We start from the raw sequence: 12,691 nt of genomic DNA, 5'->3' as shown, positions 1-12,691 counted from the left end.
TAAAGAAGATATTAACTTCTAGCATCTGACTATACCTCTTTTTGTTTGTTTACGTTACATCCAATGTTTTCAGATGTTTTTTATTAAATCAGTGTCACAAAATTGACTTTTATACCAAAATGAAAACAGTATTTTGAAATGTGTGGTGGATAATGAACAGTCTGACATTTGTTATTTCAAGATTCAACTTTTACCGTCAACTGTCCAAAAACAACGATGCATCCTTGCTAGTCAGTCTATATTTAAACAGTCCATACCGTTGTTCATCAAGTCAGTTGTCTGGAGGAGAGAGGAGCCAGCGGCGTGGTTAGTCTGTAAAATGGATGGACCTCTTCCCGGCTACTCGTTGAGCTAACATGTCAAATATTTGGATAGAGAGTAGGCACATTCCATTTTAAACACAAGTCTTTAGTTTTCTCGGTGGAGACTGAAAGAAAGAGACAGGGCCTTAACTTTGTTTCCAGATCTGCTCATAATCCTTTATTGCCAATTTGGAAGTAGGCATTTCCAACCCAAACCTTAATGATAAGTTCAGTGAACGGAGTACACAAGGCCAAGATAATGTAAGTTATTTTTTTAATCAAAACTTCTTGCCACCTAAGCACTCTCTGTGAATGAACCCTACCACTGAATAGTTTGCCGTTAGGGAGAAGCAATGAGTGCCTTTTCCACTTACGGTAAGTTTCTGCCTCCTTTGCAGTTCTTCAAACCATAAAGGTACTACTGTAGGTCTTTCCATTTGTGCTTGTATGTTTGAGGGAGCAAGAGTTTGGGTATATTTGAGAGAGTGAGCGAGTGTTTGTGTTTGAGAGAGTGACAGAATATGCGTGTGTGAGTGGCTTTAGCAGCGAGCGTCCCAGGAGAAGTTGGTTCAGGAGCAGGAGTGTGTGGTGGCCCCACAGCTGTTATTCCACTCTGTGCAGCATGAGGTCAGGGGGTGAAGGGATCCAGTTTGAAAAGTTCCTCCTCTGCCACGGGGGCACAGCGACGGGAAGGAGAGGAGCGCCCGCTGCCGCCTCAAAAACATACATTACATTATAGGATGGCTTTGAATTTTTCTTCTCTACCCCTACCCTCTGAGTGACTTGGTTAAGAGAGCCATTGTGTGTCAGAGGTTTGTTCAGGAGGGTGCAACTGTACCAAACACTCTAAAATAAGTGAATAAGGTAGAACAGAACTGATCTGATTCTATCCTGTACCTAAATATGGCTATGGTTTACTATTAGACATTTATTCATACAAGGGAACAATGATTTAACATGACAAACTCTACTCTTGTATTTATCACTAGGTAGGTACTGTAGGTATTCATGTGTAATACAATCCTAGGTTTTGACCGTTTGTGGATATGAACCAAGACTTCCTGTACAGAGAGGTGGCAAGGTCAGGGTCAAAGTAATGTTATACCTTCTCTAAATGTCTACCTATGTTATGTAACTGACTAGTTCTTCCGTACCAGAGATGAGTATCTAGCCCACCCGAGTGTCTCTGTCTCAAATGGCACCCTATTCCCTTTACAGTGCGCTGCTTTTGACCAGCGCCCTATGGGCCATTTGGGACACACCCTCGCTCTCTGCTGAGGGGTACTCTTTCTGAAGTGGGTCTAGCACCTCTCCAGGGGTGTGTTTGGCTAACCTGCTTGCGTTGACCCCCATCCTCAGTGTCTCCGGGCAGCAAACCATAGGTTCTGATTTATGAGCCAACACTCAGAGGAATTCTGGCGGTTTTAGAGACAAAGGCGCTGTGGACCTTGTCAGACCTGGGTTCAAATAAAGTTGAACTCTTTCAAGTGCTTTCAGCATTTGCTTTAGCATGCCTGAAGTGACAGCTAGGAGGGGGTTTCAGTTTTGCGACTATTATTTTGGTTCTATTGCGCCAGGCAAGCTCAATCAAGCCCAGCTAGCATATTTGGATTGATTTCATATAGTTGAACCAAGGTCTGATCATAGTTTATGTTGCTGGGGCTTTTCCTTGGCTCCAAGCCTCTCCCCCTTCAGAGCCTTGAAAGAATTTACAAAGGTGGCTTGAGGGGTTTATAAAATGGGAGGGATTGTATAAAAAAGAAACTAAGGATAAAGAAGATATAAAAATGGTCTTGGTCTTGGATTTGGAATTCTACTTTTACACCTCTGCACTTTAGCGTTTTGAAACCTGCCGTGAAATAGTGGACCGAGGAAGGCCATTTTTATTGTAATTCTATTTTGCTAGAAGAAAACATTCCAGCATTCCAAGTCGTGTCCGCCAAATGTAATCCTATCCCCAATATAGTGCACCAGCACTACCTTTCAAAAGCAGTGCACTATATAGTGAATAGGGTGCCATTTAGGTTACATACCTATATTTCAAATCAAATTTTATTTGTCACATGCGCTGAATACAACAGGTGGACCTTAGCGTGAAATGCTTACTTATAAGCCCTTAACTCTATTTATTGAACTGCATTGTTGATTAAGAAAATATTTACTAATTAAACTAAAGTAAAAAATAAAATAAAACACAAAATAACAATAACGAGGCTATATACAGGGGGTGCCGGTACCGAGTCAATATCAGTCAAGGTCATTTGTACATGTAGGTAGGGGTAAAGTGACTACGCATAGTTAATAAACAGCAGGTAGCGGGGGGGGGGGGGGGGGGGTCAATGTAAATCGTTCGGGGGCCACTTGTTTAATTGTTCAGCAGTCTTATGGCTTGGGGGAAGAAGTTGTTAAGGAGCCTTTTGAACCTAGACTTGGCGCTCCGGTACCACTTGCCGTACGGTAGCAGAGAGAAAAGTCTATGACTTGGGTGGCTGGAGTCCTTGACAATTTTTGACACCGCCTAGTATATAGGTCCTGGATGGCGGGAAGCTTGGCCCCAGTGATGTACTGGGCCGTAGGCACTACCCTCTGTAGCGCCTTACGGTCGGATGCCGAGCAGTTACCATACCAGGCTGTGATGCAACTGGTCAGGATGCTCTCAATGGTGCAGCTGTAGAATCTTTAGAGGATCTGGGGACCCCTGCCAAATATTTTCTCCTGAGGGGGAAAAGGTGTTGTCCTGCCCTCCTCATGACTGTCTTGGTGTGTTTGGACCATGATAGTTTGTTGAACAGTGAACATGGAGTACAGGAGGGGACTAAGCACGCACCCCTGAGGGGCCCCAGTTTTGAGGATCAGCGTGGCAGATGTGTTGTTGCCTACCGTTACCACCTGGGGGCAGCCCATCAGGAAGCCCAGGATCCAGTTGCAGAGGGAGGTGTTTAGTTCCAGTGTCCTTAGCTTAGCGATGAGCTTTGTGGACACTATGGTGTTGAACGCTGAGCTGTAGTCAATGTACAGCATTCTCACATAGGTGTTCCTTTTGTCCAGGTGGGAAAGGGCAGTGTGGAGTGCGATTGAGATTACGTCATCTGTGGTGACTGAGGTGGTATACTCCTCAATGCCATTGCATGAATCGCGGAACACATTCCAGTCTATGCTAGCAAAACAGTTCTGTTGCGTAGCATCCGCGTTCATCTGACCATTTCCGTATTGAGCGAGTCACTGGTACTTCCTGCTTTAGTTTTTACTTGTAAGCAGGAATGAGGAGGATAGAATTATGGTCAGATTTGACAAAGGGAGGTGAGGGAGAGCTTTGCATGTGCCTCGGTGTGTAGAGTAAAGATGGCCTAGAGTTGTTTTTCCTCTGATTGCACATATGACATGCTGGTAGAAATGAGGTAAAACGGATGTAAGTTTTTCTGCAGTTAAGTCCCCGGCCACTAGGAGCGCCGCTTCTGGATGAGCAATTTCTTGTTTGCTTATGGCCTTATACAGCTCGTTGAGTGCGGTCTTTCCAGGGGGCCTTATCTCTCAGACCACTTTTACATGCTCTTTTAGCAAACCATCTGATCCATGCTACTAGCACGTACCTCCCCAGGCTCCACACACATGGTATGTTCCAAATGACACCCTATCCCCAATATAGTGCACTACTTTTGACCAGGGCCCATAGGTCTCTGGTTAAAAGTAGGAATAGGGCGCCATTTAGGACCAGTGCATAAGTGGGGAAAGTAATCTCCAATCACTTCCCCTCCCAGTTCCATGAATTGTCCTGACAACATTGTGAGAGGTTATAACACCATGCAGCTTCCGTAGGTTTAGGGACAACTATCCCAGGCAGTGTATCAGTGTAGTTCCCCCAATCTCACTACAACCCTTTACCCGTCAACATAAGCAGAGTTGACCCACTCCCAACACCCTCTCTTTCTCTCCCTCTCCCTTTTCCCCTCTTTCTATATGTGCCTCTCTCTCTCCCCTCTATTTTTCTCACTCTTTCACCTTTCACGTGGGAGTAGTGTAGTTGGAGCAGGAATGATCCTGACACACGCTCAGGTCCCTTGAGATTATCAGTGTGTGTATCTCTCTCCTCTAGAGTTATCCTACATTCACTGTAGTTACAGTGGCACGTCAGGCTTCCACTTTCAGTCACTGAAATCTGCCAGGTCTGACAAAAACAAGCTATCACAGTTTACATATCGGAAACCCCCAAAGAAAGCAGAATGGGGAAGCAACTGGCCCAATAACGTAAGCAGTGTGTGGAGTAAGGGGAAGCCTCAGTGTCACTGTACTGTACCAGAATATCCATTGTTTCAGGTCAGGGTTCAGGGTGCTCTGCTGCCTAATTGGTGCCTGGCACAGGGTTGGTGATTCAATTGAATGTTGGCACTATGGTGGTTGGCACATCCTTTATATCCATTATAGCACACCTAGGATGGATGAGTGAGAATGCCCCCATTTCAGTAGGCTATGGGCCATGGATGCAAGCCTCTATTGATATAATATCTGTATGGCTTTAATTAATAAAACAACTGGATTGCGGTCCTACGCCAGGCACAGACATACCCAGTTCCATTGTACTATATACCCTCCAACCCCACCGGAATGAAGGACAAGGGGTGAGTCCTTCCCATGGTAACATCTTTCAGAAAACTTGGTTTGCATCACAAATGGCACCCTATTGCCTATATAGTCCACTTCTTTTTGCAAGGATCTTGATCAAATGTAATGCACTATAAAGGGGATAGGGTGCCATTTGGGACGCATCCTCAATGTCCATTCCTCCCTCCAGTCGTCTCTTTTCCATGGCTGGGAGGCTGGCCTGGGTGATGGGCTTCTTATACTGTAGGGGTCAGCTGCTCACTTGAAAAGGATGAGATGGCAACGTTTGTACAACGTTGTTACTGTACATCCTGTCTGGTTAAATCCAGCACTGTTTGGGATGAGGACTGGGACTGGTAGGCTACTGCACTGTCCATGTGGATGCCCTATTAAGGCCAACTGTTTGGTCCCCCCTGGATGGTCTCAAAGCAAAGCTCTGTGTGTCCAGTGTGGGCCTTTATGTGGTTGGCGCTGGACACTGTCAGGATCCATGATGCATCCAGGGGGGCTGGAACAGTCTGTCCCTGGGCTGAGGGAAGGTAGATGGAGACCGATGGAGTATGGCTCTAGGCCAAAGAGATGATCAGCACCCCCCAAAATCCTCCCTCTCTTTCGTTAGCAGCCAGAACTAGCCATATCAGCTGTGAGAGAGCCCATTTTTATTTGAATTTCATGTAATGTACATACACAAAATAGTCCAAATTGGTGATGTGAAATGGAAAAAAATTAAATGTTTAAAAAATTTCAACAACAAAAAAAACTGAAAAGTGGTGCGTGCATATGTATACACCTCCTTTGCTATGAAGCCCCTAAATAAGATCTGGTGCAACCAATTACCTTCAGAAGTCACATAATTAGTTAAATAAAGTCCACCTGTGTGGATCTAAGTGTCACATGATCTGTCACACGATCTCAGTATATATATACCTGTTCTGAAAGGCCCTAGAGTCTGCAACACCACTAAGCAAGGGGAACCACCAAACAAGCGGCACCATGAAGACCAAGGAGCTCTCCAAACAGGTCAGGGACAAAGTTGTGGAGAAGTATAGATCAGGGTTGGGTTATAAAAAATATCAGAAACTTTGAACATCCCACAGAGCACCATTAAATCCATTATTAATATGGCACCACAACAAACCTGCCCACCAAAACTCACGGACCAGACAAGGAGGGCATTAATCAGAGAGGCAACAAAGAGACCAAAGATGACCCTGAAGGAGCTGCAAAACTCAACTGTGGAAATTGGAGTATCTGTCCATAGGACAACTTTAAGCTGTACACTTCACAGAGCTGAGCTTTTACGGAAGGGTGGCCAGAAAAAAAGCCATTGCTTAAAGAAAAAAATAAGCAAACACATTTGGTGTTCGCCAAAAGGCATGTGGGAGAATCCCCAAACATATGGAAGAAGGTAATCTGGTCAGATGAGACTAAAATGTAGCTTTTTGGCCATCAAGGAAAACACTATGTCTGGTGCAAACCCAACACCTCTCATCACCCCGAGAATACCATCCCCACAGTGAAGAATGGGTGGCAGCATCATGCTGTGGGGATGTTTTTCGTCAGCAGGGACTGGGAAACTGGTCAGAATTGAAGGAATGATGGATGGCGCTAAATACAGGGAAATTCTTGAGGACTGGGACGGAGGTTCGCCTTTCAGCAAGACAATGACCCTAAGCATACTGCTAAAGCAACACTCGAGTGGTTTTAGGGGAAACATTTAAATGTCTTGGAATGGCCTAGTCAAAGCCCAGACCTCAATCCAATTGAGAATCTGCGGTATGGCTTAAAGATAACCAGCAGAACCCATCCAACTTGAAGGAGCTGGACCAGTTTTGCCTTGAAGAATGCGCAAAAATCCCAGTGGCTAGATGTGCCAAGCTTACAGAGACATACCCTAAGAGACTTGCAGATGTCATTTCTGCAAAAGGTGGCTCTACAAAGTATTGACTTTTGGGGGTTGAATAGTTATGCACACTCAAGTTTTCTGTTCTTTTGTATTATTTCTTGTTTGTTTCGCAATAAAAAATATTTTGCATCTTCAAAGTGGTAGACGTGTTGTGTAAATTAAATAATTCAACCCCCCCCCCAAAAAAAATCCATGTTAATTCCAGGTTGTAAGGCAATAAAATAGGAAAAATGCCAAGGTGGGTGAATACTACATTCATAATGTGATAAGTAGATTGGATAGTCATAATTTAGGCTAGTAATATAACTCAATTACTTTTCGCAAAAAAAGTCTGTTCAATGCATGGCTGAGCATGTATAGCATAGAGTAGGCCTAGGCTATAGGCCAGGATTCCCTAACTGGCTGGATTTTATTTGACCCACAAAGTTTTCTGAGCAAAACAAATTACAAAAATATATATTTTGTAGCATTTTCATTGTTGCACATAAAAGACTGTAAAAACACCAGGAAATCAGCTCCAAGTGATTTTAATTTAAGAAATGTATTCCCAAGTTTTCATGATATGATTATGACATGATATAAGCAAGGTTTGAAATGATGTTTTAGTCAAACATGTCTGTTTGAGCTTCTATCGGTCAATTTGCAGTCTACAAATGATATGGAATGTTGTTCCGGCCCCCCGACCATCCGCTCAAGACAATTGTCCCATGTCTAGTTCTTCTGGCTGTGTGCATTAAGAGCTGTGAGTGTGTGTGTGTGTCTGTCTGTGTGTGCATCAGCAGGTTTGTGCGTGTGTATGCGTACGTACATCTGTGTGTGTGGGTACGTCTGTGTATGTAGACATGCACTTCTTATCTTGGTCAGCTTAGCTCAGACAGAACAGAGCAGTAAGGGTGGGTGTGGTACGAAAGAGGCTCTGTTTGAAAGCTGTTTTCACAGCCTTTGTCAGTAGTAGGGTGGCTTTTCTGTCTGGGAGACATAACTATTGTTAGCTGTGCATTGTCTCAGTGAGCAATCAGTGGTGTAGATACAGTAATTGATCATTGGTCACTCCCCCACAGTGTAATGTGTTTTGTGTCCACTCTACAAGACCTGATTGGCTGACAGAACCGAGAGTAAGAAAATACGAAGTAAATGACTGTCAAATGATGTTCACAAGTCATTCTCCTCTTTCCCCAGATACATCCTTGTTCTTTTTCTTCACCTCCACGTCTAATATCCTCTAGATCAGCGACACGCTGATACTTTTGTCTTGCCCATTTACACTCTGAATGGCCCACATACACAATCTATGTCTCAAGGCTTAAACATCCTTCTTTGACCTATCCCCTCCCCATTCATCTACACGGATTGAAGTGGATTTAACAAGTGACATCAATAAGGGATCATAGCCTTCACCTGGATTCACCTGGTCAGTCTATGTCATGGAAAGAGCAGGTGTTCTTAATGTTATAGTATACTCAGTGTAATCTTATTTATTATGATCTGAAAGGTGAAACTGATTGTAGATCAGCACTCCTTAAAGATGTTAGTGGCTCATTAAATGGGCATCTGTGGCAGCAGCCCAGTCCCAGTGACAAGACTGATTGGGCTTCAAGCGTGACAGGCTGTGCTGGAGAATCAGGTCTGTGATCCTGTGATGTCCCAGGTGGAGCTAGCTACTGTGGTAGCCCACAGCTACTGCTTTGAAAAGTTGTGCTAAGACTTTATGTGGCCAGACAGAAGATTTTGGAGACCCATACAAACAGTCCATCCTATCCCAACCATCAGCTGCAGGGCTTCAGCTGCTCACAATGCAGCTCCTGTTACCAAGTATTTGGATTCTGGAATTCGCAACGTGGCCCAGGGCTGAGCCAGGAAAACAACATCAACATCATGCTGATTCTTTGCATAGCCTACTCTCCTCTTCCTCTACTACTATACACAGACAGAGCTATCGTGTTACCTTAATGAACCCTATTAGGAAGAGTAATCTCTGTTGGTCCTCCGGTGGAGCTGCTCTGTACTCTCCATCCTTCCCCCATCCCCTCCCTCCATCCCTCCATCTGAGCTGTCCCATGCTCCCATAGCTCCATTGGCTGGCTGGGTTGCTGGGTCACATTACTGTCCGTCTGTTTGTCTGACAGCCTAATGAACTCCACCCCAGAGGAGTGAAAACACAGACGCAGACCGTCTTTCTCTAGAGCGCCAGACAATGATGGCCTGTTTTAAGGGGCCCTCAAGATGGGAAGAAGGACAGTGACGCGGGACGGTCTGCTTCGGGCTGGGGGGTGATAGACAGGCTAATTTAAATGGCATAAGTGATGTGGTCCATAATAAACAACAGGCTGTGTGTGTAACCATGGGTTACTGCATGTCACGCGACCTTGAGGATGCTGACCCCATGACCTGGCTGACCTTGTGACTCTGGGGAAGGTTGGCCATTATACCATGTTTATTCAATTAACCTTGTCGGGAGACGTCCTTATTCTTATACCTGACAACACAACAACATAGCTTTCAGCAACATAACTTAGTAGGGCTTTCTTTGCACAACTTTCCAAAGAGGTAGCCTTAGTGTTGTACTACTACAGAGTAATGGGCCTGTCCTTACACCTAACAAATTAAGCTCTTGAAGTTCTTACTCTGCCTAAATCTGACGCAACTTATCAGAATTTGTTGTTTCAAACATGTAACTTGATAAAACAGTATAACCTTTTCTTTTTTAGTTAATTTCCTTCCAGGTGATATGTGTATCTATGGTAAGCCATTCATCCCCAGTGCTGGGTCTGGGTGTGTCTCTTCCTTCCTCAGTGTGTTTAGGTAACAGGAGCGGGGGCCTGAAGACACAGACCAGGCCAGAAGCATGACTCCATGGTTGCATCCCAAATGGCACCCTAGCTCTTGTCAAAAGTAGTCCACTATATAGGTAATAGGGTGCCGTTTCAGAAGCAGCCTGAGTCTCCATACCTAAACCTCAGACAGCAGGTTATAATTCTGCGGCTCAGCCAATATGGGCAGGTTGATTTACCCAATATTTGAATGTGGCCAGGTTTATTTTCTTTTGATTAAATAGGCATTTGGGGCATTTGGTGCAGTCAGGCTTTAGACAAACTCTTTAATGCCTTTATTCAGCTCCTAGACCCTAACAGGGGAGCAGGGAGCTGAGGGGGGGATGAGGAGAGGGCGAGGATGAGGGGTAGGAGGGTGGGGTGGTGGAGGAGGAGGATGGTGGAGAAGGGGGGGGGGTTGAGAAGGAAGTGGAACAGGGGATGAGGTGGGTTGAGAAGGAGGTGGGGGAGGAGGAGCACATGTGTTTTGTATCGTGGTAGTGTAACAGCACCCCACTTCTCTTCCCTCTCCCCGTTCTCTTTACTCTTTCTGCTCCTCTTCCTCTCTACCTGTCAGAGCTCTGGCACAACATTCCACACGCCTTTCATTTGGAGAGAAAGGAGCCCTAGAGTGAAGTTATCTTACTGCTCTGGAATGTTTCACCCCTCGCCTACCTCCACTGTTAACTCAGATGCAATTAGAGTGAAGGGAGGTAGATGGGGTGGGGATATTGGAAGAGGGGTGCCTAACTAACGATTGTGTGTGAAATAAATGGACCTCTTTCAAAAATCTGTCCCATTCGTTTGTCTGTCACTCTGTCTATTTGTTCTAGCCCGTCCGAATTGAATGGTGTGAGAGTGAACGGATGGGCAGATAACATTGGAAAGGTTATTATAACAAGACAGTTTTACGTTTTTGTTTGTTATGGTGTTCGGCAGGTTTTTTTTTCTGGCTGTTCGTACGCACACGTTTTGTTTCGTGAGGCAACTCGAAGTTCGGTAGCTGAAATTTACGCCCATTCGTTGGTCATTGATCAACAGTACTACCACAGATAGAACAAGGAGCCAGATATTTCACCGGATGTATAAATGCTCAGCATCCTGTTGGCGTATCCACTCACAACCAAATTTGGTGATGAGAGGAGCCCAGTGGCCGGCAGTGGGAGAAGATGGACCAAAAATGGATTTTGGCCTACACTTTGCTAATTTTGTCAACTATGAAACAATTGACCTCAATACAGTTTTCTGTTTCCAAAACGAGAATATTTTACGAACAGAGTGGACTAAGTTTGGTAGGCTTTACCCTTTGCCAAAGTTTTAAGACATTGCGCTCTTTAGAATGAGTGCAAGGGCAAATTTAGTTATTGCGCACGTGCACTACACAGACTAACGGACATATGCAAATACATGCTAGAACGCACCAATAGGATCTTGCTAGCTCGTGCTTGGCCTGCCCACCTCCTTGCTTGTTCTGCGCACTATGATTAATTTGCTTCCATTGGAAATGACAAGCTGTGGTCTATCATGGGTAAGTTATACAAATCTTTGGTACTACTCCTAGTGGGAACAATGGACAAGATTCTTCAATTAAGTGTTTGTTGTCATTCAACGAGTTCACTTGAGAAATACTGCACAGAACATATTATACAACGTAGTTAGATGTAAAATTGTGCGACTAAGACGTGCTTGGCAAAAACGTCAGTTATTTACAGATTTCTTGTAGATTAATTCTGATTATTTTGAGGAAGTGTATACTGGCTACAGTGCCTTGCAAAAGTATTAATTCCCCTTGGTGTTTGTCCTATTTTGTTGCATTGCAAACTGTAACTTAAAAATATTTTTTATTTGGATTTCATGTAACAGACATACACAAAATAGTCCAAATTGGTGAAGTGACATAAAAAAATTACTTGTTTAAAAAATAACTAAAAAAAATAAAAAAAGGAAAAGTGGTGCGTGCATGTGTATTCACCTCCTTTGCTATGAAGCCCCTAAATAAGATGTGGTGCAACCAATTACCTTCGAAAGTCACATAATTAGTTAAATAAAGTCCACCTGTGTGGATCTAAGTGTCACATGATCTGTTACATGATCTCAGTATATATACACACACCTGTTCTGAAAGGCCCCAGAGTCTGCAACACCACTAAGCAAGGGGCACCACCAAGCAAGCGGCACCATGAAGACCAAGGAGCTCTCCAAACAGGTCAGACAAAGTTGTTGAGAAGTACAAATCAGGGTTGGGTTATAAAAGAATATCCGAAACATTGAACATCCCACAGAGCACCATTAAATCAATTATTAAAAAAATTGAATGAATATGGCAGCGGCTGGATTAACAGAAAGTTAAGCTTTATTTTGATGTATAACATTTGTATGTTTTATGAATTTTATTATGACCACAGCAAACCTGCCAAGAGAGGGCCGCCCACCAAAACTCATGGACCAGGCAAGAAGGGCATTAATCAGAGGCAACAAAGAGACCAAAGATAACCCTGAAGGAGCTGCAAAGCTCCACAGTGGAGAGTGGAGTATCTGTCCATAGGACCACTTTAAGCCGGTACACTCCACAGAGCTGGGCTTTACGGAAGAGTGGCCAGAAAAAAAGCCATTGCTTAAAACCTCTTCGGGCTAGGGGGCAGTATTTTCACGTCCGGATGTAAAGCGTGCCCGAAGTAAACTGCCTGCTTCTCAGGCCCAGAAGCTAGGATATGCACATTACTAGTAGATGTGGATAGAAAACACTCTGAAGTTTCTAAAACTGTTTGAATAATGTCTGTGAGTATAACAGAACTGATTTGGCAGGCGAAACCCCGAGCACAATCCGAAAAATGTTTTTGAGGTCAATGTGTTTTCCATTAGTTTTCTATGGGAATCCCTTTTTTTTAGGAAACTGGTTGCAGTTCCTATGGCTTCCACTAGATGTCAACAATCTTTAGAAATTGGTTGATGTTTTTCTTTTGAGAAATTAAGAAGTAGTCCTATTCTTTCCATGTGTCCCTCAGATGGACTCAAGTCTTTTGGTGCGCGTGGCCTGGATCACGCTTCACATTGTTTTTATCCGGTATTAGAAA

This window comes from Oncorhynchus clarkii, chromosome 15 (genome assembly GCF_045791955.1).
Source record: "Oncorhynchus clarkii lewisi isolate Uvic-CL-2024 chromosome 15, UVic_Ocla_1.0, whole genome shotgun sequence".
Taxonomy (NCBI): Eukaryota; Metazoa; Chordata; class Actinopteri; order Salmoniformes; family Salmonidae; genus Oncorhynchus; species Oncorhynchus clarkii.
Note: the sequence above shows the minus strand (reverse complement) of the source record.